This window comes from Mastigoproctus giganteus, chromosome 3 (assembly GCF_048544385.1).
Source record: "Mastigoproctus giganteus isolate SK-2022 chromosome 3, ASM4854438v1, whole genome shotgun sequence".
Classification (NCBI taxonomy): Eukaryota; Metazoa; Arthropoda; class Arachnida; order Uropygi; family Thelyphonidae; genus Mastigoproctus; species Mastigoproctus giganteus.
In genome coordinates, this window is record NC_143577.1 from 168,291,609 (window position 1) to 168,313,858 (window position 22,250).

The 22,250-nt window shown below is 37.8% G+C and overlaps 1 long non-coding RNA gene across 1 annotated transcript in view; it reads left to right on the top strand.

Moving 5' to 3' along the window:
• LOC150088400 (uncharacterized) overlaps nucleotides 1-22,250 on the top strand; it is a 160,901-nt gene that overhangs the window by 19,609 nt on the left and 119,042 nt on the right. The window contains exon 2 of the long non-coding RNA XR_016546734.1: nucleotides 15,298-15,386. This is a non-coding gene — a long non-coding RNA (uncharacterized LOC150088400). The remainder of the gene's footprint in view (nucleotides 1-15,297; nucleotides 15,387-22,250) is intronic.

Genomic DNA, 22,250 nt, shown 5'->3' on the forward strand with positions numbered 1-22,250 from the left:
TTATTTTTTATTTTATTTATTGATTTTTATTTTGTTGTGTATTTTCAATCTGTTTTGATCTCTTACAATTCCAATCAATGTAATCTGGAATTTGCACAATGTACGCCCTTCTAGCCGAGCCAGGCTGTTCCAGAGCGGCCCACTGATGTGGAATTAAAATGATAATAATAATAAAAGTGTGGTAAAAGCAGCATTTTGTTATAATTTCAGTGCAAAATTCTGAGGCGCCTCCGTAGCCAGGTGGGAAGGAGCAGCAATGCGTAGCACACGCTTCTTGATTAGACCGGGGTTCGAGCCCGTCACCACCAGCTGCGGAAAGGTCCGGGAATGACCACCGCATATTCCTGAGCAATATGGTCTTAGTTGCTAATGCTCCTAAATAACAAACAAACAGTACAAAATTCTGCCGAAATTAATAAAATTTGCGAAAAATAAAATTTTCTTTCGTGATTTTTGAAAAAACCTGATGTTGATTGAAGCAAACAAGTCATTTTTGAAATCAGCCTTAGAAAATGATTTCAGAAACACTTTTCTGAGAAAACATCAATGAATTTTTTTTTTTTTTTTTTTCAAAATGCAGAGTAATGTAATCCATTATGACCAAAGAGGTCTTGAAATAATCAGTTATGGATTTTTAATAATTAAATAGAACTGTATAATCCTAAATGTGGCTGATACGGCAGTGGGGGGGGGGCGCATCATGACATACAGAGAGATCGAGAGAGATCGAGAGAGATGGTGTCTCATAAGCCTCTACAGAACTTAAGCTTTAGTTTTGATAACGTCCGTTCGATTCCGTTCACTGTAATTTTTTTTTTACTTTATTACTTTTTTCAACCCTTAAATCATCAGTGGTTTACAATCTAGATAAGATATAAGGGCATATAATTCGAATCATCCTTTCAAAGCTCCACGGACTGTATTCAAAATACAGGCATAATGAACAAATAGTGAACAGATTTTTGAATTTTGACAGAAGACATCGTCAAGTGAAGAAGAGCGGCTTAAGTTCCCTGTATAATTTCTTCGTGAAATTTTCAATAGGCCTCAATACCGAACTACTCTTTCAGTTTGTAATGATGCTGCAAGACAAGTGTGAGTTCACGAGATAAGAAACCCTCTGTTGAGACACTTTTTATAATTCTATGTGTCTTAATCTCTAGATCTAAATGTGAAGTAGTCATTCTCGCCTAATGCTGTCTAGGGATAGTAAATAAAAATTTAAAATAAGAAAGCAAAAGAAAAAGTATTGCACACATAATCATAAGCTTTTTGTACACGTGAATAAAGCAAGTCTTTTCACACGTGTAAAAAAGAAAAAAAATTCTTTTCACCAGTGACCTAATCCAGGGCAGTCAGGGGAATTTTGAAGCGGACTAACCCCACCCCACCCCACCCCAGAATAGTTTTGAGATTGGTTTAAAATATTTTCCATGTATTTTAATATTATGAGCTTTAAAAATATATATACTTTTTTATTTTGTTTATTTATTAATTAGTTTGATGAATATTACATTCCATAATATGTTATTAAAATATCGAGAAATGCTGTATGAAATTTTTCGCCTTCCTTTTATACGACTATTTTTTATTTATACTATATACATGATAAAACTGAAATATACTTGAAATCAGTAGTTATATTGGATTGAACTGGAACAGATCAGTCTCTTGGTTAAGGAATTCCCTGGCGCACTATGACCATAGTTGCCGATGCGTGTAATAAATGTTTATTTATTTCCAATCTCCGAACTTTTTGGTAATTATATATTTTCAGTCCGAACACGGCGTCTATCTTCATCGTTTACACACATCTCTCTTTTGTTGTTGTAGTTGTTAACCAAAACCCAATTTTCGATTCATTTAGATGGAGGGCAGCCAAGTCAAAAGAAAAAGTGATGAGTAAATAATATTTAAATGCTCAATAGCGTGTATTATGGTACCCTTACTACTGGGTAGATATAAGTTTGTAAAGCGCTAATACTTGGCAGTTGGACGTTGTAAAACTAGTCGCAATAATTTCCTAACTGAATTTTTTGAATGCGCATTGCAGAATTAATAGTGTGTGTGTGTGTGAGAGAGAAAGAGAGAGAGAGAAATCCTCCAACACTTTCAAAAGGACTTTTTCAGAAAAGGAAGAGAGAGAGAGAGAGAGAAAGAGAGAGAGAGAGAGATCGAAAAAAAAAGCAGGATTTTCATCTCTTTTTTTTAATTTACTTTTTATTGCTTGTTTCCTTAATAATGTAAAAATAATTTTAATGTAAAGAACGTTGAACATTTCGGGAAGTAAGTCATTTCAATTTTGTAAAATTAAGATTTTCGATTAACTTTTTTTGTCAGAAGAATTTTTGTTATTTTGCGTTGTTACCTCAGGCAGTTATGTCTGTACTTATTTGCTGGTAGATTAAGTCCTCATATTCTAAATCATTCCATTATCCTTTTATTCATTTTCTTTTCGAAATTTACATTTCAATCTTAAAACTTTTCTTTTCGCTGCACCCTGACAAGCGGTTTTTTTTTTTTTTATTTTTTTTTTTTTATTTAATATTTAAACATGTGCGGCAACCGTCTGTAAACGATGGGAAAGTCACAAAGAGGAAATAGATGGTACAGGTCTTTTCGTACATAAAATTACTTTCTAGTGGCATCACTCAAGGCCGACAAGTCCATAATAGATCATAAATGAGTTGCTTTTTGTAAAGACAGGTGGGAAGCCGAGGCTGAATGAAGAATGGTTAAGATGCAAAGAAGACTGAATAACCACACAGATTTCTTCTTTTACAGTTACGTATTAAACTTCATTCCAAGAGAATTTCGCCCTATAAATCGGTTTTCTATAAAAATCGTGATGTTCTTAGCAAGACTGTAGACAATATTTGAATTGGAATAGATGGAAATTCAGAGTTCGCGGATGCTGTCCTCTTGTCATTAGAAAGGTAGAATTAGAATGAATCTGTTATTCGCTGTGAATAACTGATCTATAGTTTTGAGCTTTATTTCATTATGCTGAACGACAGTAAGTTTATCAATAAATTCAGTATTATATTGATTATGCAATGGCACATCATAATTAATGTTTTAGCAATCTTATGCTGATTCATTGCATTGTGCATTAATGTTTTCATTTAAAGTACGATAAGTTTTGAACCAACAGTGTATATTAAACAGATATTCAAAATGTATTACAGTTTTGTAAATGTCATCATTCGTTTTAGGAATTGAAGAATTGCATTAGCTCCAAAGGTCTTCCTCTCTTTATCCTAGTTATTTTCCTGGATAATCATTGCCTGTCAGTCCCTTATACAGACTAAAGGCAAATAATACTCTCTGAATTATATTCCCAATGGCAAGATTCTTGGCATGGACAGGCTGCAAATAAACAACATCACATTAAGCCTGTAGTCACTCAGTGGCAGTCATCACATTAAGCCTGTAGTCTACGCAAGCTCCGAAGAGAGGTAGTTGTTCTTGCTCGGTTCCGCATAGATCATAGTCATCTAACACACTACCTTTTTGCTAAGGGCGGATGACCCACCTGTGTGTGATGTGTGTATCAGTATTTTAGCTATTCACACGTTATAAAATGTCTTGTTTTTAGAGAAGCACGACGCTTATTTATTTTAGTACTTTTAATAATCTTGCTGAACCTATACTCAGTCAGATTTAGGTGACAGCGACAACATGTCTGATGCTTTTAACATTTTACACTCGATTAATTTATATACAAAAATTTAAGTTTATATTTTTTATTCAACTTTATGCATATTTACCTTCTTGACGTGGTAGCCTGTTTATGGGCTATCAAAAGTTTTTTCTACTGTCTTTATTTTGACTTGGCTCATTATGGCCTTAGCTGCCAATGTGCCATTAAAAACCAAATCAATCTTTATCCTATTATTTGCTAAACTTTTCTAGTTCACTGCAGGTTTAGTTTCTTTAGTTATTTCTTCACGCTGTCCTTTCTCCGCATCCCTTAGCCTCACTGCCCTGGTGTTTCTTATACTGATTTTCATACATTTAGTTATTGCGATCTTCTCGTCGCATGTTCTTTAAATGTGCTCTCTATAGATTAAATTTCTTCATTATTCTTCTTCCTCATTCCTTCCTTCACTGTCTCTGCAGGATTCAGTCCTTCCCCCCCCCAAGATCTTGCTCTCGACTAATTGCTGTCTTCTTTGAGAATATTATGGCAGATTACGTCTGAAGTGGTAACTTAGTTGGCACGATATTTTGCATTCTGCCACTTGCTTGGAGAGATCTGGGTTCGATTCCAATTGATGACTGGATGATGTTCTAAATTCCCCTTTAATAGATGTTACCCAATATCAGGCGGAGGAAAGAGGATTTTTTTCTCGTGAGTTATTCCGGTTTTCTCAGCTCGCACAACATTCAAATTGGCTGGTGATCCAATCATTTCTACAGAGACAACTTCAGTGCCGTTAAAATAATATATTTTAGCGTACAAGTTAGTGCAAGTGCACCATTTCTACACGCAGCCAGCTACTAAGTAACTAGGAATTGGCATCATTAAGTACATCTCATATTGTGAATACCTTCACAACGAGTTGCCATAATATTGCATTACCGCGAATAAGTAACGCTTCACCATAGGAGAAGACTACGTATTGTTACTTATTCCCATACGGCACTGTTTCGGAGCTTACTGGCTCCTCATCAGTGGGTGGGCAATCTCATCATTGCAACCCATCGCAATTGGGTTGCAATGATGACAACCCAGTTGCAAAGTATAACTCCACAATATGAGAGATGCCTGATAGGATAGTGTGGAGTAATTTAGATTACTGTATAGTTTAGGGCTAAAGACTCAGGTTATGTATGGAGTTAACTAGCGTACAGGTTAGTACAATTGCATCATTTCTGTACGTAGCCAACTATTTAATTAGTTATAAATTGGCATCATTAAGAGTGTTCAGCGTCAAACGGCACCAGGGGTTTTCCCCATCTCCGCGAAGTATACCTTGTGGGTGTGAAACAGAACACTGTAAATGCCAGAGGTTTAAAATTGTGTGGAGTTTGTATATGTGTAGCGTCGTGTACCTTGTTCCTCTGGTCATTTAGCCGCTGGGCCCCTAATGGGACCCAACGTTGTCCACATTCTGCCTGTGGAGGCAGTCCAGGCACACCAGTATTATAGTTATTTACTCTGGCAGGTCCTACCACATCATTAAGTATAATGAACTGGAATTTTAAAAATTATATTATAATCTAAATTACTCCACATTATCATGCATCTCTCATATTGTGGAATTGTACTTCGCAATTGGGTTGCAATGATGATAACCCAATTGCGATGGGTTGCAATGATGAGATTGCCAACCCACTGATGAGGAGCCAGTAAGCTCCGAAACAGTGCCGTATGGGAATACGGCACTGTTTATTCTCCGCTGAGAATAAGTAACAATATGTAGTCTTCTCCTATGGTGAAGCGTTACGTGTTCGTAGTAGTGCAATATCATGGCAACTCGTTGTGAAGGTATTCACAATATGAAATATACTTAACGATGCCAATTTATAACTACTTAAGTAGTTGGCTACGTACAGAAATGACGCACTACTCGTAACTTATATGCTAGTTAACTCTATACGTAACCTGAGGCTTTAGCCCTAAACTATACTGTAATAATATATTTTTTGTTGCATAACAGGTTGGATTTAATCATTTTATTGTCAAGTCAATTTTCTATTTTTACAGAGATTCTTGGATGTAGGCATCGGGAGCATAAAATAATATCTATTTAACAATCCCTTATTTTACGTGGCTGTTATACAAATGTATCAGAGATTTCATTAATAAGTTTCATCGTTGTTGAAAGGGCTCCTTCAATTATTCTTACATCATTGTGAACTGGAATTTTACAAAAATTATATATTCGGGTTGTTTTATCAACTGTCCAAAGGCAGAGAGCAATCACCTGCCTAGACTATACAACCGATCCGGCGAACGATCGTAAACTTGAGAAAAAACGCCTTCTCACCCACTTACAGCAGGCCTGGAAAACCCGCTGGACGACAAAAGGGGAAGTCACCCAAAGATTCATACCGGATAATCAACTAGTGTTTCCCAAATGCCCAAAATGGTTTTCACCGGGACTGCTGACATCTTACCTACTCACAGGACACTGCTCAATAAGAGCAAAACTCTTCAGTTTCGGATTGAGTGACACCCCTCTCTGCCACTGACAGACAGAGACGTGGGAGCATGCCCGGGAGACTCATGCATTACTGCCAACTATACGAAGACCTCCGCTGCCTCTTAAAAACCAAAATACGTTTCTCGCCAATAAACCAAGAACAATATCTCTTGAAGAGCGAGGACAATTATAAAGGCTTAACGCAGTTTGCGCAGGATATTTTTACTAGAAGGACATACCCACAACCTTAGCAGGAATTTTCCTACAAACCAACCACTCGTCGTCCAGAATAAAGATCCTTAGATGCCTCAACCAAACAAAAACCTAACAGCTACAATCTGAAGAACAACAAATCGCTAACTGAACTTGGATCTGACCACTGGCTTAAATTGGAGCCATTATCTGGACTTGACCATTCACACGGACGGGACAACATGTCCCAGGAATGGCATAGGAAGACCCGACAAAGACATTGTGCAGTTTGCTGCTGAAATGTCATTTGGCGATCTGAACCGGATCCCCCCCACCCGGTTCACTTTCCATCCCTTCCCTTGGCAGGAGGGATGGTTATTCTGTGCCCTCCCCCTGCCACCCCTATCTTCGCCTGGTGAGGCATGCGCCTGCCCCATCGACTTTTGGGGTTATCTTCACTATTGACCCCATATTTCTGTCTCTCGTCTTCATTCTCCCTTCCCTCTCTAGCTATCTCACGACAAGCATTTGACCCTTGTCAAAACTACACAAGCCCCACACTCAAAAAATTCTAAACTCTACCCTGCATAACTTATATCTCTTTCGGCCGGACCCAATTTCTAGCGTTTCTTCCCCTTTTTTTTTTTTTTTTTTAAGGTCCTAGCCACTGAAATCTCAGGTAATTAGGTAGCAGGACCTGCCAGAGTAATTAGTAAATCTCTAAAATATTGGTGTACCTAGTCTGCCTCTACGAGGGCAGCGGTGGGTCCCATTTGGGACCCAACGGCTAAAAGACCAGATAAACAACGGTACAAAACATTACATACCACAATATCCATACACTTTTAAACCTCTGGCCTCTACAGTGTTCTGTATCACACCACAATGTATACTACGCGGAGATGGGGAAACCCCTGGTGCCGTTAGACCCTAAATACACTGTACACTATATTGAATGACGGAGGTGGTGGGGAAAAATGCATTGATCTTCGCTTACCATGTCTAGTAGCTCAGTTGGCACGACTAAGCTGCCATAGAGGGCTATAGCGGAGAGAAATTCTATAGGTGGTTGAAGGTAATTCTTTAGCTGACCTCTTCTTTCTTATCCGTATACCTTTCGCTAACATGATCTTGTTTATACTCTAGCAGGACCGCTAGGTCAGACTGGTTTGCAATTATTTTGACAATGGATACAGTGATTAACCGTATTTAGCATTCTTCTGGCTTTAACCACGGCCGACTCAAAACGCGTGTGCTTTACCGACTACTTATGTAAGCGGTGCGTTTCTTTGATCAACAGCTTGTTGATTAGAAGGGGTGAAATTATAACGTGAATGCGTCGTGTAATAGCTAGTGAACGACCTTGCTCCGCCCCTATAGAAATTCTCTCTCTCTCTCTCTCTCTCTCTCTCTCTCTCTCTCTCTCTCTCTCTCTCTCTCTCTCTCTCTCTCTCTCTACTAGGGGCGATCTCCATAAGCGAATGCGTCCGTTGCTAACTCCAAACAGAATAGAGAACACCTTAACGAAGATTATCCAACGTAATCGACTCTACGGCTGTTTCTGCTACGGCTGAAAACGCTAACCAAAATGGTATTGCGTGACACATCCGGAGAAATGGAAGGGTCAGAACATAGTTCTACTTCTGTCTTCTTGGTGCTGATTAAGACGGGCCCCAAAGTCTGTTGTCACAATGTTTAAAAATTGGCTGGTAATTGATCCTTTTCCTGTGGTCCTGTGCTGAACTTCTAGTGGCTCAGAACCTAGAATCAGAATCACGTAACAGTACCTTTCTGTAGGACCCTCAGAGAGGTGGCTGCCGGGCTTCAACCTTTTCCCAAAGACACTCTATCATAACAAAAATATCGAGTAATTTTCTGTAGGTCAATGTAGCTACTCTGATGCTCAGCCCATCCAAAATTAAAATTCCGGGTGCGCTAATAACAATTCCCAAACAGTTCATCTTTGTTCAGTTTTTCTCAGGTATCTAAAGCAATCTTAGACTAGGTTAGACTCATTTCATATTGTTCTTGTACTCATCAGTGCCAACCAGCTGCAACGATCACTAATACTAACCACACTACCAGTCATATAATTCAAGGGTTACTGTGCTAACTGCCTTGAAAGCTAATCGTTTATGTATTTAGATGTCGTGCAGGTCAGTTTCATTGACGAATAGTATATTATTGTTTTTGTAAAGACAATCTGTTTAATCTCCAAAGCATTTCTCTTGTCTGAAGTAGACTTAAAAACGTAAGTGTGTCAATAAAATTCGAAAAATTGGAAGCTTCCCAGCCCTTTTGATTGTAATCGTGGTACACCATTTTACAGCCGACAAGTATAACTGGGCAAGGCAGCATTATTTGTTTTTGTAAGAATTTTTGCGCCAGAGTAAATACAAGGTACTCTCTTCATTTATTTCCTTTTTTTCTTTTTTTTTGTTTTACTGATGTAGAAATGTTACGTAGGATTTGGTTTCCTAGATGTAAAGAATGAGGGAGTGGTCAGTTATTGGAGTGGATTACTGTATTTTTCTCGAATGTTCGCCACTGCGAATCAAATATCCTGAGACAGACTTTTCGAAATAATAGAAAGAAAGAAAAGAAAGTAATAGTTTGATGTATATTTTTTTTTGTGAATTTGTTATTCTGTAATATAAATGATTTTGGATTTTCATTTTCGATTGTAATAAGCGACTGATGATAATAACCAGCGATAACATTAAATGGCATCCACTGTCTTTGCTTTTGAAAGTGGACCTTTCAAATATATCTATATCATTTATGTTTTATCTTTTTATTAGCGAGTTGCTCGGTTTGAGGCCTCGTGGGTAGCACGTTGTGTAATCATTTCCCTCCCCACCCAGGTGGAAAAAGACCTGCGTTATAATCACGTCAATGACACGAGGAATTCTTATGGGCTTTTGTCACAACGTAGCCAAGTTAGTCGGTCTCCGGCGAGGATAACAAGGTTTTTCTTCCCGGAACCTCGGGTTTTTCGTCCAACAAATCAACATAAAACGTGTGCAATTTACAGACATATTTTATATGATGCAATATGGCTTAAGTTACTGAGGCACCTAAAACTCTACAACAACAATCCGCGGTTTTGAAATGCAAATGTTGATTCTTTTTATCTCCGTTCTAGTAAGGATTAGGCATTTACAAGCAGTAAGTGATCATTGAAAGCGTAAGAATGTATTTTAAATATCGGAGGAGCGATAATAATACAGGATAGCGAGGATCACAATGAGAGAAATTATAGCTAAATTTTTACTGCCCTTATTTTAAGCTAAACGTACGCTAGAGTAGGGTTTCTTTGAACACCAGTGTGTATGTATATATATATATATATATATATATATATACACTGGTGTTCAAAGAAAGTACATCACCTAGGAATTTCATATTTCTAACTTTTTCACGATGGTACGTTACATTAATGACTAGCATCACAAATAGAAATATAAACAAAAGATATTTATTAATAGTTAAGGCAAAGTTAAGTAATATTTGACAGGTGCTCTCAAAATATTACAAAATAAGCATTTGCAACCTTTATACAACAGTTTTGGTAAACACGACAATTATGGCCGAAATGTTATCAGAAGCCCTCAATTTGCTTCGGTTTATCATTTTAAATGGAAAACAAAATAAAAAGTTCACCAGGTGCAAACTAATATTTAGTTGAACCGCCTCTGGCACTGATGAAAGCAGCACACCGTCGAGGCATGACAAAATCATTTCCGAAGATAATCAACTGATAGTGTGTGGTTCCAAACAAGAATTATGGCTTCCTCAAGTTCACGAACGGTCTTTGGTTTCTTTCTCACAACTGCATATTCCACACGATGTCAACAGTTCTCTATAAGATTCAGATCATGGCTGTTTCCTGGCCAGCTAAGAGTTGTAATGGACCGTTCTTCAAACCATTTTTTTCACCTGTAACAAATGTATAAACACATTACTGTCGAACCTCTAATGCAGAAATAAAGCTAAAATAACTACAGAGGGCGCCTCCGTATCCAGGTGGGAAGGGGCAGTAGTGGTAGCACACGCTTCTTGATTAGACCTGGGTTCGAGCCCGTCACCACCAAATACGGAGGATGCGGAAAGGTCAGAGAATGACCACCGCATATCCCCGGAGCAATATGGCCTTAGTTGCTAATGCTCCTAAAAACCAAATAACAACAACAACATAACTACAGAAGTGCCTACTTACACTTTTCGCCCAATGACAAGGAGCAGAGTCGTCCTGAAATATACAGTTACTTGACAGGTTGAAATGGTCTCTAATGGTTGGAAGCAATTTGCCTTCCGATATAGCCAGGTATCCATTGGCATTTACGAAACTTTTTATAAACTGCAGGTGACCTACTCCGCGATACGAAATGCATCCCCATAGCATTTGGCTGGTAGGGAATTTCACTGTAGACACCATACAGTATGGATGGTATTCTTCACCACGTCTACGGCGAATCGTTTGTCTCATCGTTTGTCTCCCATCAGAGCCATGCAGGTTGAATGAGGTCGGAGGTCCTTTTGACATGCTCCTTACACCAAATTAATCGAGCCTTTTTCATTTTTAGTGTGAGGAGTGGCTTCTTCTTAGGACGACGGGCTATAAGTCTATTTTTGAAGAGACGTCTTCTGACTCTTACTACCTTGTTACTACTTCTGTATGTTCTTCCCATTCTCTTTTCAACTCCGACAAAGAAGCTTTACGGTTTTTAAGGCATAAGCGCTTCAAAACGCGGTCCTGTTTTAGCGTAGAGATCCGTTTGCGTCCGGTTCCTTTTTTCCTATCAGCAGAACCAGTATTCTTGAATTTGGAAAGAAATCTACTGTCGACTGATTAGAAGACACTGTATAAGCAGTATGAAAGGAAGAACATCCTTCCTCACGTAAAGCCACAATTGCATTCTTTCTGACACAAGCAAGGAATGACTGCAACTCTTGCAGAGCGTGCTTATATAGCTGAAAGTAACAGCTGATGCAATATTACGTCATCACCTGGCGCCTCCGTAGCCAGGTGGGCAGGAGCAGCATTGCATAGCACACGCCTCTTGATTACACCGGGGTTCGAGCCCGTGACCACCAAATACGGAGGATGCGGAAAGGTCAGGGAATGACCACCGCATATCCCTGGAGCAATATGGCCTTAGTTGCTAATGCTCCTAAAAAAAAAACCCAAATAACAAATAATGTCATCGCCTACGCGTGTCAATCGTGTAATCTGTAAGATCTGTAAGAAATATTGCCTTATACTTACGTTATTCGGATGACAATTACCATTTTAAGGGGTGACGCGCTTTCTTTGAACACCAGTGTGTGTATTGTCATTATTTTAGGTCTTCTTACCTATCCTGAGCACTCGCGATAGCACAGTTGTAGAATCGCCGGCTTCCCCCCCACATCGGATGGAAAAGACCTGAGTTTGAATCCCATCGATGACGTGAATAATTTTTACGGGCCTTTTTACTCAGATGAGGGTAGCATAGTTTTTTCTCCTGGAAACTCGTCCAGAACACACGGTCGATTTCGTCCAGCAATCGACTATAGAACACACGAAATTTACAGATAAAATAATACGACAAAATATAGCCTAAGTCTCTCATGCGCCTAAACTTAAAAAATAAATAAATGAATAAATAATTTTCTGCTTATACTCCGGAACGACCACACGTTGAGGAGATCTACAACTTCTGCAACAACCTCCTCCGGATGCCTGCCTCGCTCCTCTAGGGTGGTGAGTCTCAGTGGTTAAGCCTCCCTGCATTAGAGATTAGCAGACCCTATATTAATAATTTATATGAAAGACTGATATCACAAAACTAAAAGAAATGCTCTTTCGTCCGTATCATACATGTCAGAAAATATATTTTTGGAAATGTGGACTTATTTCATCATTTTAGAGAGAGAGAGAGAGAGAGAGAGAGGTTCTAAAGTGAACCAGTCCTGATGGAAACCATAAGAAAGCTTCTCTTTTAATCCGAAGAACCAGTGACGTTCACTTTGCCTTTCTAGAATTCTCCTATCTAAAGTCCAAATAACCTAGTTACTATTTATGTAAATACCAAATAATTGTAAATATTTTTGTAGTCGATACCGCCATTGTAATTAAAATTTGTAAGTACCATTTTTGTGCCCTTCTAGCTTGCATGCTGTTCAGGGGGTGATGATAATAAAGCAGTGAACTGAATAAATAATAATAAAAGTTGGCGGTATTGGATGTTTTGAAAGATAGGAGACGTGAAAGAGGAAAGGTATACTAGATAAGACTAACGAAAGAAAAGCAAAGAAAGCAAAAATACAAATATATTGAAGATATAAACCAAATGTTGTTGAAAAATAAAGGTAAGACGGAGAGAGTATTTTAAAAAACTGTAAATGAATATAAAAGGTAACACATTATGGCTTTTGTTGTTGATGCATTATTAAACCTATGAACAAAAAATAAACAAATACCCACAAGATATCAACCACAGTATTGGTTTATTCAAGTTAGTTTCTTCTAGGAAGGTAAAATTAGCCTCATGTAACGGGAGAGGTTGGAGCGTCTGAACCTTATGTGCCAATAAAGGTGCAGAGCTAATAAGAATTTTCAGTAAGATAATGTTGAGAGCAGAATGGGTTATCGATTTACGTTAGAGGATATAAAAAAGTACAAAAAGCCGTGAGTAAAACTAAGTTGGAGGCATTTGATGCTTTGAAATATTGGAGACGATGGAGAAAAGAAAAGAAAGGTGATTTAATTACTGTTTAAAAATTATCAAAACACGATCGGAAATACACTGTCATGAAAAATATTGGAAATATAACAAATAAGTACATTTTACTGAAATTATTGGTTTGTTTTGGCCATGTTGTTCGGAACAACCGCTACGCAAAGTAACGGCTAGGTCTGTGACTTGATCAGCTGACAACTACTGTACTTCTGTACAGGTTGTACGCACAGCAAGGCATCAACAGTTTTATTGATGAGCACGTACAAATTTTTCATTACGTAAAAGGTTTGGGCGGGGGAGGGTAATTAATATACTTTATGTAACTTAATTCGTAGTGACGAGCGCAGTGCTATCATGTTCCAAGAGATTATCAGTGTGGTGGAGTGAAAAAGAATTGCTTGGAACGATAAATTTCGATGAACTCTATTTTAATTAGGTGGAAGAAAACCTTGTAGCACCGACCCTGAGAACGCTTTGAAATGGAATTCAAAGTGAGGTTCAATACAGCTTGGATTTGGAAGAATAGTGTGATACTGATATAAATTGCCTGCTCAATGTGCAATCTGAGCTTAGCAGATTCATTTTGGGGCAAGGGGGAACGAATTGCAAAGATATATGGGCCATCACTGGGAACCACTACTTACCCAATTAAAAACTGTTCTGCTGAAGGAATAAAGATATTTCGGTGGAAACATGTCATAAATTTATGAAACATGCTCCGCGCAGACAACGTGGAATACATTCCTTAAAAGGATCTCATCTGTAAAAGTATTGTTGACTTTGCTCTTCAGCACCCTGCTAGAACAAGTTAATGCAAAGCATCATTTTAGTTCGTAGTAAATTGCTGAAGTAGGTGAAATCGAATCGTTTTTGTTACATCTCATATTGTGAATGCCTTCGCAACTAGTTACCTGTTATTTCACTACCTTGAATAAGCATCGGTTCGCCAGTGGAGAAGATTAATGTTACTTATTCTCGGTTAAACTTTTTTTGTTTTTGATCGTTTCAGAAAATTTTAGTTACTACAAGACGAAGTTAAAATTATAATGCACAAATGTGTACTTGATCGATTTGTTTCCTATAGTACATTTCGATATATTTAGAAATTGTCATTTCGATTTATTGAGAAAAATTGGTACGCTGAAAATGAATGTGCAAAAATTTACGCCAACTTCGGAAAAAAATAAAATCAGTGGAGAGGCAGAATGGGGTTTAGTGCCAAGAATGTACCAGTATAAGTTTTTGTAGGGAAATAACATGCAATTTATTTTTAGAACTCAGTTTACCGTGAGAGGTCGCATGTATTTATTTATATTCTTCTTTGTAGCAATAGAGAAATGTAATAGAGATGGGCTGTTTGTTTATGTTCATATAAAGAATGTACAGAGGGACTTAATTATTCGGCATGGATTGCTTTCCTTGGATAGTTCACCGTATCCATCAAAAATTATGATGCTCCCTAATGAGCTGTTAATTAAATGCTGCCTGCAGTTATGTGATATGATGAATGACTATAAGAGAATGTTGGCGGAACCATCCCAGAAGGCACGATTTGCAACTGAAATTATCTCTGTAAACACTAACAGTTTATGTTATGATACGGCTGGCTTTCTTAATATGTCGATAGGGATAGGGCAAGTGCAGTAAAATGCCCTTTTCAAACAATGTAACTATATTAATAGAAACACTTTATGTTTGCATGTGTCGCATTTACCTTAACCGCAGAATGGTCACAAGCAATGTGGAGAGCCATACCAGTTGATCGTAGCTTTGTTATTGATGTTCCTTTGGCACACTGTTTCCTTAGATGACTGCCACTGGAAATGATAATAAAGTGTAGTGAAAGCATTAATTGATAATTGACCAATGTGTTTAGTTTAGAAAAGTTAGTAACCTTTTATATCAAACCTCTTTTTCAACAGAAAAATGGAGACCATTTCTCTCTCCCTCCTCTTCGTGTGGTCTGCAATTTAAGACTTTTATACTCCACTGGTTTTTTCTTTTTTTTTTTAATGAAATATTCTTGTAATATGAAGGTCAGGTTTGTTTCTGAATCTCTTTTTTAAGAGTTTGTGTTTTCATAAAATGCGAGTTTAATAACTAACTGAACTTTTAGATTTAGTGAAATGATGCTAAATAGTAAAATTAATTAATCATTTGTGAAATACACCATTTATTTATTATTTTAACTTAATATTAAGTTAATTTCGGATTTGTTTGGATTATAGGGTCGAAAACCTGAAATTAACGTTGTGGTCCCAGACTTCAGAATTCTTTGACTGGGATTCTGCTTCACGTGGAATGAAGATAAGTCAAGGTACATGTTGCTTTTATTTCATCTACATCTTGCTAGTACAAACATAATTGCTTACTTCAAACATACCAGGGGGTATCAAAAAGCCCGTACCCTTTCCTCGAAATAATAGCCCTAGAAAGGTGAAACTTCACAGGAACTTAATCCTTTTCTGTGTACTCTCCATGTATAGTAACACACTTCTCTCATCCATGGATCAGTTGTTTAATGCCTTGATCATAGAATACGCACTTTTTGTCTGAAACCACGATTCCACTTCATTGGTGACTTTCTGAGACGAATCAAAGCGGCGCCCACGCAATGGTTTTTTTCATTGTATACCCAGCATTCTTCATTTGTCACCAACCGATCAAAAAAGTTCTCAACATCGGCATTACACAAATCCAACAGTTGGCGAGAACATTGCATTCGATATTGCTTCTGCAAAGGCGTCAGCAATCTTGGAACCCATCTTGCGGAGACCTTAGACATGTGCAGATGGTCATGTAAAATGGTCTGCGCGGTTAGCACAGTGGTATCGTCACCATCCTCCCACACCGGGTGGAAAAGGTCCGGCTTCGAATCCCGTCGATAACGCGAGGAACTTTAGTGGGCTTTTTCACTCCGTGGCTGAGTTAGTCGGTCTCAGGCGTAGATAGCAAGGTTCTCCCCCCCCCCCCGGCAACTCGGGTTTTTCTTCCAGCAAAACAAGCAAATCGACCATAGAACACACGCAATTTACAGACATAATACACAATGTACGGCAGATGAATTTAATTTTTCGGGTGGCCTAAAAATAATAGGTTTCTTTCTTTCTTGTTTTTTTTTTTTTTTTTTGGTCATGTAAAATGCTGTGGGCAGACCCATAACTAATTCCCACTGCATTTGCGATGAAATGAATTGTCACACGTGTATCACTCAGTACAAGCTACTCAACCTTTGCAACCGTCTCACTGTCTGTGGATGTTGATAGCCTTCCTCCTCTTGGCTCGTCAAAGACACTTGTACGACCGCACTGAAACCCCCGTTTCCACTTTTTTAGTGTCATAGGATGAACAATTCTGGCCATACACAGATTTCATTTCTTCGTCAGTTTCCTGAGCTTTCTTGCCCTGCAAATGCAGGAACTTGATCACTGCTGGATACTCTACTTTGTCAACCATAGCGTCCTCCCTCAGATTCCGAACTCCACCTCTGGTGTACGATCACCTACGGGAATGAAATTTCACATGTTAGTTATTGAATATGTAGACAACTTACATTAAAAATGGCATCTTCCTACTGATTCTTTATCTAGGTCAGGGTACGAACTTTTTGATATCCCCTCGTATTATTGATCTCTAAGCAGTGTAATAATTTATGTATGCACTAACTATACCTGCATTGGCTTAGCTGCTTTCTTTTCTGCTGACGAATTTGATGAGTGATAAATTTTAAATACGAGCTATATCCTTGCATAAGGCCGCCGTAGCCTAGTGGTTAGGCCCGCGGGTGCATAAGTACACGTGCCTTGAGTGACCGGGGTTCAAGCCCGTGACTGCTAAATACGGTGCTGTTTCTTGTATTGTAGTCTATCTTGTGAACTCCTCTGACCGTTTGGTCGTCCCGGAGTATAAACAGAGAATTTATTTATTCAGCTGAAAGCAAGAAGCAGAGGGAGGGAGGTGGGGGAGAAGCGTGATTGTTAATCCTTTTAGATAGAAATGATGCTTGAATGCTGAACAGCACATTGCAAAACGAGTCTCCCTTGGAAATTTTGAAATCTCCATTTAAAGATATTCAAGTAATTCTATACTTTTTGGAAATCTTGATGCAACTATTTTGTCTTTCTGTATAAACAAACAGCATTATTCTTAACACATATTTCTTTTCGTATTATTTGAAACGTCAATTATCCCAACTTATCAGCGAATTAGTAGATAATGCGTGGACTGTGCGCTTTTCATTTTTTATGTCAGTTAAAATACTTTGAAAAAAAAACAAATTTAATTTACAACTTATGAGAAGGCGGACTTCATTTCCCTATTTTTTTCGTCCATTATTTTGTTGCAATTTTTATGGTGCCTGAAGTCCGTTCCACATGTTCTGTTGAAAAGTGACTCACAATTAATGCAGTCAATATCACGAGGATGACTTTCTACAAATTTTTTTTTTTTTTTTTTCAAAATCTTTAAAAATATTTATGATGTGAAAACATACATGTATATAACGGCACCTAACAATGGATTGTTACGGAAGTTTAGCAACACGTCACACTCCCCACGCGACTGGTGAGAAATGTGATGTGAAATACTGAAATTAAAGTGATAGCATACAGGGCCACGGTAGCTTTGTGGCAGCGTTGCTGGCTTGCTGAATAGCTGGTCAAGATTCGATTCCACCCACTACATTTATGGGAATTTTCCCAGAGGTTTTCCATTCAGCATTGAGTTTGTCGGTCTCAAACCGTGGTCATGAAGTTTTTCACCTGGATTGACTCCGGTTTTCTCCTCATAACAGACAAACTGCCCTTCGCGATGAGGGATACACACGAAAATTTGATAGGGCTACGGGCGCATGTAGACTAAACTCCGTATCGTTTTCGCTGCGAACTTTACTCTTGAGGGAAGGGGGTTTGCGGGGCAGCCGCGTCACCATCATAAGGTGGGTTGCGGGCAGTCAATTTAACATACATTTTCTGCTCCTTAAAAGAATGCAATGGCATGCACTAAGGCAGTGGATTTCAACTGCAGCTAAAATCCATCGATTAAAATGCGAATAATTAAGTTGTTCAGCAAAAATCAATTGCTGAGGTTTGCACTTGCTGCAAAAAATAAGTTCATTACGAAAAAAAAAAAAAAAAAAGGTATTTTGTGGGCAGAGCATTTCATTTCAGGCGCGTTAGTAAATGTTAACAATTCACGTTTTACAGCAAAAAGCACTATTTATGCGCGAATAGAGAAAATTTTATTTCTGCGCATGTCAGCAAGCATAATATTCACAGTATATGGATAGCTCATGTGATATATTCCAAAAAAAAGAAAATAATAATAACTGCTGGAATTCTATTAGTGTGATTTTAATGAAATAAGACGGGTGGATAAATCTTTCTTACGAAGCGAAATATAAAATTTCCTTAAAATCCCTCTACTGGGAAGAGTTATTACCCGCAGACGGCGAGCAAAGAAATAATAATCGTAGCATTTCTATTAGTCCGATGAATTAACTCGAGGCAATTCATCATGCTCAAGCCGACTGGGCTAGCCGGGTGGGTAAAGTGCCTGCCTGGCAACCCAAAGGTCGCGGGTTCGAATCCCGCCTCGGGCTTGGATCACAGTACTGCAAAAACGTTGGGAGGTGCATTATGGCCACAAAAGCCGATGCGCCAACAACTAACTAAAAAAAAAAAAAAAAAAATCATGCTCAAAGTTCATCAGTTATTTTTTGTTATTTTGGTTTTTAGGAGCATTAGCAACTAAGGCCATATTACTTCAGGATATGCGGTGGTCATTCCCTGACCTTTCCGCATCCTCCATATTTGGTGGTGACGGGCTCGAACCCCGGTCTAATCAAGAAGCGTGTGCTACGCACTGCTGCTGCTCTTTCCCACCTGGCTACGGAGGCGCCATTTCATCAGTTTAAAAAGACTTATGATCAAATGCCATATCAGCAATTTGTCACTACTTGCAACAGCTACACGTTTGAACCTCAGAAAATCAACACTGTAGTGAATAGATGGAAGAACGAGAGAAAGATGTAGTTGTGTGTAAACCGGTCACTTAAGCCAAAAAAACTGACTGAATGAAACTGATTCTCTGAAAGTGATGAAAACAAACCAAGTGATATCCTTAGAAAATGTTTTCTAAGGATAAACTAGAGATGTTCACAGGAGTGCCGTTAGTACGTCCTCGAGGAATTGCATGGCGTGGGTTTCATGGCAAAGCTGCCACTTATAAGCTCCACATCACACCACACCACCGAACACTAAACACCATCTACAGTAGTGCCCAGCCCATCGTTCTTGGACCATAAAACAGTGGAAAAATATTCAGTCCTGTGGAGCGGCCAATAGCATTACAGAAGTCTTCAGATTTTACGGTCGAGTTTGAGTGTGGAGAATCCCTAGAGCAACGTCGTCTATTGCAGTGTATTGTGTCTTTATTGAAGTTCGGAGGAAGCGAGGGCATGGTGTTTGGACAGCAGTTCGCATGCGGACCTATGATTGTAGTGTCAAAAACCATCGCATACTAGCAATCTTCCGAACCTCGGATAAATTCGTGATGCGCACATTCTGACAGTTGTATTCGGATGGATCCTCTACGTGTCAGCACGAATAATAATAATACTCCATTCCATACAGCGAACAGTGCGAAAACCTGGTTGAGGAAACCGAAGTCCAGTAAGTAACCTGGCCAGCCCAGTGTGCAGACCTGAATCTGATCGAATACCTTTGGAATGAACTGGAATATCCGATCAGGATGCGGCCTTCTGTACAGCTGAATTAGCGATTGCACCGAAAGAGTAATGGATTTATATCCCTACTGCCTGCTGCAAGGAACTGGTCGAACGTGTTTACTGCCCCTTGATTCTGTCATAATTTTGTTCATTAAAACTAACGTTTTTCCAAACATGGTGTCCGCATACTTTTGGTAGAGTAGAATATATATATATATATATATATATATAATAGATTTTTTTTTTAATTATTGATATGTACACAGAGAGCGTGAGAGAAAGATAAATACAGCATTGTTGTTAAGTGAAGTGATAGTGTACTTCCTGTAGGCCTAATTGATAACAGTCACGGAATACAAGCAACTCGTTCTCATGCTTTTTCTTTTGGAGTGTAAAGAAAAAAGCCACACCGATATCACATTCATGAATGTAAACTTATTAAGTTATTTGCAGCTAGGATTGCTATTTTATTTGTTTAGTGGATGAAATTACGATAAGTTGAATAGAACAATGCTTAAAAATTCCGTATATCACTCATCTCAAAAATCGTTTCACCGCTGCTGGCTAGCATATTCGAAATGGATTTTTTTTTTTTTTTTTTTTAAACTCTAATTCGAAACAAAATACCATTCCAGGGTCGCATATGTACTGTATATGATATAAAATTATTATTATTATTTCAGATTTTAGTACAGAGGTATAAAAGTCGCCCCAACACAGCTGGTAGTTAAGACTATGTAGGTGTAAATAAACGAATATTCAAAAATCATATGGGTCAGTACATAGTTCATTCCTCAGTTTATTAAAAATGAGATTTGTAGTAAGGAAGAATTCAGAAATAAGTACTGTCTTGAGATTTAATTCAGTAATAATTAATGTTTCTGTAAAGACAACTGTATTCAAAGATATTTGAGAATGCGCGTAGTAAATGCTAAGAGTTAGTGCTCTGATTACCTGTTTTGCATACTTCTACAACGCATATGCAAATTTGTCATTTTGGGGGCTGAATTCTGTGATCTACTTATCTGTAATTCAAATGGATCGCAGAATGCTGCGGGAACTCGATATCAGTCAAATAAAGTTCCAGTTTAACGTTCAGTGGTTAGTTTATGAATAAGCAAATTCCCATCTCGGCAACATGTCATTCTGTTGATATCTCTCATTTATATCGCTTTGTTCAATTTTTTCTGATCAAGGTATATTTGGGGGAGGGGAGGTGAGTGAGGTGGAGGAATTCCTATGTCTGGATTTGATAACGTATACTAGAAGTAATCAAAACGCTCTTTTTATCTATTACGCTACTGGTTCAGCTGCTATCGCTGTGCTTACAGTTATCCTGATTTATAGTGTCATCTAGTCATTTGGCATCAATTACTTCCCTCGTATTTAAAATTTAATTCATTAAATTCTGGTCAGTATCACAAATTCGATTCCTGGTTGAGACTTTTCGAATGATATATGATTTATCTTTGTAGATGCAAAAGTCAAGGCCAATAGAATGGTTTTGGTAATGTTTAATAGATTTGTTTAGATACGCTACTATTTTTGAATCATCTTAAAACTCAAAAAGCGTAGACCTATATAATAGATACATTTATCTAAAATAAACGTTTCTGTGTTGGTGCAGCATATACCTGGGGTTCCGTGAACCATATGGTTAATTTTAATTAAAATTTTTGTTATTATGAGTTAATAATATAAGGGACTTTTATTTGCAACATTTTCCGTTGGCATGAGGTGTAAAAAAAAATTTATACCAACCTTTACCATATCTTTTTTTTTTTTAATGTCCAAGGGGAAAGGTATATGAAATTCTGAAGTACTGACATATGTATAACTTAATAATATTAAATTGTTTTGCAAGGAGTTGTTCTCCTTATTAAGAATAATAAATTGAATTGTAAAGTATTATTAATTATAATTTAAAGTACAACTCTCAAATGAACAGTTTGCTCAGTGGGTTGATACTTTTTATTCGAAGTAATACAATGAGAAAAGCCAGTATGCAGTTATAATTGGATCTCCTCCTAATTGGAACACTCGCCGCCCTCACAATGAGTTGTTTATAAGTATTTCGCTGCTTCAAATAAAGAGAAAATGATCTGCCGTTTATTGAAGCAGTGCAAGTGTAATTTATTATTATTAAACGTGAAAAGAAATTTTTTTTTTCCTGTAATAATTTAGATTTTCATCACCAACCGCCCAAGGAATTGCTTGTATATATTTCACTAATTAAAATTAATGAATTGTGCTAATTCATTAATTTTAATTTTCAAATAGTGAAAAATATACTGCACACGTTCTTATATTGTAACGTTAGTAGGTGTTCTCAAAAAAGTGATAGTTTTTTTTTTTTTTTTAAGTGGAATAAAAGCTTCATTTATTAAAAAATTAAGCTTATTAAATAAGCTAAGATAACGCAGAGATTCAACGCGGCAACCTGTGAGATTTGTA